This window comes from Lotus japonicus, chromosome 6 (genome assembly GCF_012489685.1).
Source record: "Lotus japonicus ecotype B-129 chromosome 6, LjGifu_v1.2".
NCBI classification, from domain to species: domain Eukaryota; kingdom Viridiplantae; phylum Streptophyta; class Magnoliopsida; order Fabales; family Fabaceae; genus Lotus; species Lotus japonicus.
Genome location: NC_080046.1, coordinates 55,653,000 through 55,657,797, shown reverse-complemented (window position 1 = coordinate 55,657,797; position 4,798 = coordinate 55,653,000).

The following is a 4,798-nucleotide window of genomic DNA, read 5'->3' as shown; positions in this document are numbered from 1 at the left end:
GGAAAGCGATTCAATCTGACAAAAACTTGTGAACTCAATGTTTTCCATGCACAACTAAATCGGCGACCCAAATTTCATGAATATCAAAAAGAAATCAGGAATATCAAGTATCAAAATGGAGTGAAAATTCTGTAAAATTGAAAGAATCTTACCAGAGATGAGTGCCTGCAAGCGTCTCAAATGTCCGTGCAAAAAAACCCTAAAATCGCCGTCCACTGCTTGGAAGAATGTCTACCCTCTCGATTTCTCCTATGAGTGGGTTGTGATGGTTTTTTGTTCTTGATAATCGAATAATCGAATAAGCATTGAATGATCGTAACCGATCATATGGGAAATATAAAAAGTTGGTGAAAAGTTTCTTTTTTACTGAATATATAAATTTTGAGTCTTATAAAAAACAAAAAAACAATCACTGTCTAAGTGGTTAATACTACTCTTATTTAGCAATAGGTCCAAGGTTCAAATCTAAACTTGGACAGTTTTTCATTTTTACTAATATGTTAAATTTTTTATATTTAGTTATATAAAAAAAATAATATATTTTATTTTTTGCGAAAAATCATTTTTTTTTGTCATAGATTAATTAACCTTAATCATGGCTGGAACCCTAGAGCATCTAACATACCTAAGAAGCATTGATTCGTCGTTGCGTGGGACTAATGGGGTTAGGCCAATTAACCGTAACGCTAACCCTAATAAGTGTTACGCATGACTCGCACTATATCGTTGTGTGAGCCATGCACGAGGGTGAGCGAGCGATTTGGATAGCTTGGTGTGAGCCACTATATCGCGGGAACCCTACATCATCTAACATAACCTAAGAAGCATTGATTCGTCGTTTGGTGGGACTAATCGTGTTAGGCCAATGAACCGTAACGCTAACCCTAATAAGTGTTACGCATGACTCGCACTATATCGTTGTGTGAGCCATGCACGTTGGATAGCTTGGTGTGAGCCACTATATCGCGGGAACCCTAAATCATCTAACATAACCTAAGAAGCATTGATTCGTCGTTTGGTGGGACTAATCGTGTTAGGCCAATGAACCGTAAAGCTAACCCTAATAAGTGTTACGCATGACTCGCACTATATCGTTGTGTGAGCCATGCACGAGGGTGAGCGAGCGATTTGGATAGCTTGGTGTGAGCCACTATATCGCGGGAACCCTACATCATCTAACATAACCTAAGAAGCATTGATTCGTCGTTTGGTGGGACTAATCGTGTTAGGCAATGAACCGTAAAGCTAACCCTAATAAGTGTTACGCATGACTCGCACTATATCGTTGTGTGAGCCATGCACGAGGGTGAGCGAGCGATTTGGATAGCTTGGTGTGAGCCACTATATAGTCTAAATGTCTAATACACTCTAGCACATGAACCCTAATGCATCAAGTGGCGGAACTTGGACAACAGAGTTACAGAGTATATACTTAAACAGTAATGATAAATAAATTGGGTTATATTTAAATTGTTATACTTAAATGACAATTATAAATAAATAGATGTATATAAAATCTCAAAATTAGTATTTAAAGATAATATTTAGAATTGATATACTTAAATACTAATGATAAATAAATAGATGTAAATAAAATCCCAATAAAAATATTTAAAGTTTCTGTTTAAAATTGTTATACTTGAAGTTTAATGACAATAATTAGATGTAAACAAAATCCCAAAGTAAATATTTAACGAGATGGAGCAAATAATACGACAATGTTAAAAAATAAAAAAGGTTGGGTGGATCGAACCCTACCAAACAAGGTTGAATAAATAGTGTGCAAACCACTGGGACAAGGGAGACGTTATGAATTTATATGGCTTTTATTCTATAAATAGTATGTATCAAAGAAAGAAATTTAACCTAATTATTAAATGATCGTAACAGACCAGTGGGAAAGACGAAAACTTGTTTTCTTGGTTTTTTATAAGTTCTGTTTAGTAATTGGGACATATAAGTGTGAGTTGACCGTATAACTAAAAACAATCATTGTCAAAGTGGTTAATGCTACACTTATTTAACCTTAGGTCCAAGGTTCAAACCTAAACTTGGACATTTTTTTTTATTTTTACTAATATGTTAACATTTTTAAACTTAGTTATATATAAAAATAATTTATTTTATTTTTGGCAATTAATATATTTTCTTTTGTCATAGATTAATTAACCTTAATCATGGTGTTACGCTCATGAATAAATTGGTGTGGCTGGAACCCTAGAGCATCTAACATAACCTAAGAAGCATTGATTCGTCGTTGCGTGGGATAATGGGGTTAGGCCAATGAACCGTAACGCTAACCCTAATAAGTGTTACGCATGAGTCGCACTATATCGTTGTGTGAGCCATGCACGTTGGATAGCTTGGTGTGAGCCACTATATCGCGGGAACCCTAAATCATCTAACATAACCTAAGAAGCATTGATTCGTCGTTCGGTGGGACTAATGGTGTTAGGCCAATGAACGTAACGCTAACCTAATGCACTATATAGTCTAAATGGTGTTAGGCCATGACTCGTACTGTACTCGTACTATATAGTCTAAATGTCTAATACATTCTAGCACATGAACCCTAATGCATCAAGTGGCGGAACTTGGACAACAGAGTTACAGAGTATATACTTAAAGAGTAATGATAATAACTGGGTTATATTCAAAATTGTTATACTTAAATGACAATTATAAATAAATAGATGTATATAAAATTACAATTTTCATAAAGTTCAATCTCATCCACTTCGCAGCCCCAAACAACAATGTCTGCATCTTTGTTTCTCTCTAGAAACTAGTGTTAAAATACTAAAATTAAAATATCAAATTTATTTTTTCATTAATAGATAAATTGATTTATTTTCACATAAGATATATATTTCATTAAAATGTTTACTCAATAACACCATATTTTATTTAAACCTGAACAAAGTAAATTGATTTATTTAACATGTTCTCCTGAAAATGGGTACTTTGGGAAGATATATGACTATGGCAGAAATGTTTGTGTAGGTTGAAATGGTTGCAACTTTGGAAGGTGGAAGGTTGAAATGAATGAAATTATTAATTTGTTTTCGGCCTGCTTAGAGTGAACTGGAATGGAGAAGATCAAGGTTTATTTAGTTAACATTTCCAAATATTTATGGAGATTAAATTAACGAATTTTAAAAATAACTCAAATTGGCTGATTGATTATGAGGTTTCTTAAACTTATTTTTTTAATTTTTTTAATTTTCCAATGATCCAAAACCAATATGCTTTTGAAGCACTACTGGTAGAATTAATTAAGAGACTATGATGACAAAAATTTAAATTATAAGGATGAAGGGGGAAAATCAATTGAACACATGTTTCAAAGAAATTTCTTGCAAATTTTACTTGATAAAATTACATGCACTATCAGAGAAGAAATTTATACAACACATTGATTCAGAAATCCCCATACCCAAAACGCTCCTAAATATGCTCTTGAAGCCCTACACCCTGTGAATATAAGCAATTCGATTCACTGCATTGGTAAAACGGAATCGGAGAAGATCAGAAGGCATATATCGTTAACATCGCAAAAACTACTCCATCCATCCCCCATCTAGCAATGCTGGAGTTGGGAAGAAGGTGCATGGAAAATTCCCTCGGATATTCCTGAGGACCGATAAAAATCCACTTGTCAACCCCAACTCCTTTCAGGAACGAAGCACCAGATTTGGGCACGGGCTGCATAAATAAAAAATATTGAATATGGATTAGAAGACATAAATATCACAAATTCATATATAGCAAAAGATAATCATAAAGAAACTTACAACTTCATTAAAAGAAAAAAACTCTGAAGTGATTTGTGTGTCAAATTCACATTCAAATAACACTTCATGAACAACATTTTGTTGATCAGCAACATCAACTTGCCCACCTTCTTGAATAGAACTCTGCTCATCGTCAGACAAAATAGGAGGCTCAGAAGGAGTAGGAGGGTTATACGAAGGACTCCCATTCGGATCAACTTCACACCTGAAAAGCTAAGATCATGATCCATTATAACCGAATAAAATATGATATATGTGAAATCCAAACTAAAGAACGGAAGAGTTTATAGAGGGGAAGAATTAAAAGACATGATGGTTGGAGTTCCATGCAAAATGAGATGTTTACACGTGTTCCACTTTTAAACCACCTTTGAAATTAAAATCAAGGAGAAGGAGAAAAAAGCATTCATGGAAGATTCAATGAGATATGAAGCATTCGTTGAATAGACATTGATATCTGGTCATGTAAGTTGATGTAACAGGTGCAGTTTGAAGACGGAAAGGTGGTAAAAGAAGCAATGATGAAAACAAAATCGCATTGGTCCCCGTGCTGGTTCGTTGGTACTTTCATTATACTAGTTTAAAAAATCCGCGTGGTGGTCCCGTGCTGGTCCCGTGTTCGAGTTCATGTCTCAATTTTTTTTTTCCTTTCATTTGCTTTCTTGTTTTATGATTATTGTGTTAAATTGTTAGACTTATACCTATTAAATCGAACAGATCACAAAAGTCGATAACTGTCAAAGTGGTTAATGCCACACCAATTTAGCTATGGGTCCAAGGTTCAAATCCAAACTTTGGAAGTTTTATTTTTATAATTTTTTTTTTATAAGCTAACTTTCGCAGTTTTTTAAGTAGGTGACATAAGGTTGATCTTATAAAAAAAAAGTTAAATTAGGATTCGAACGCTCTTACTATATCGTTGTGTGAGCCATGCACGAGGGTGAGCGAGCGATTTGGATAGCTTGGTGTGAGTCACTATATCGCGGGAACCCTACATCATCTAA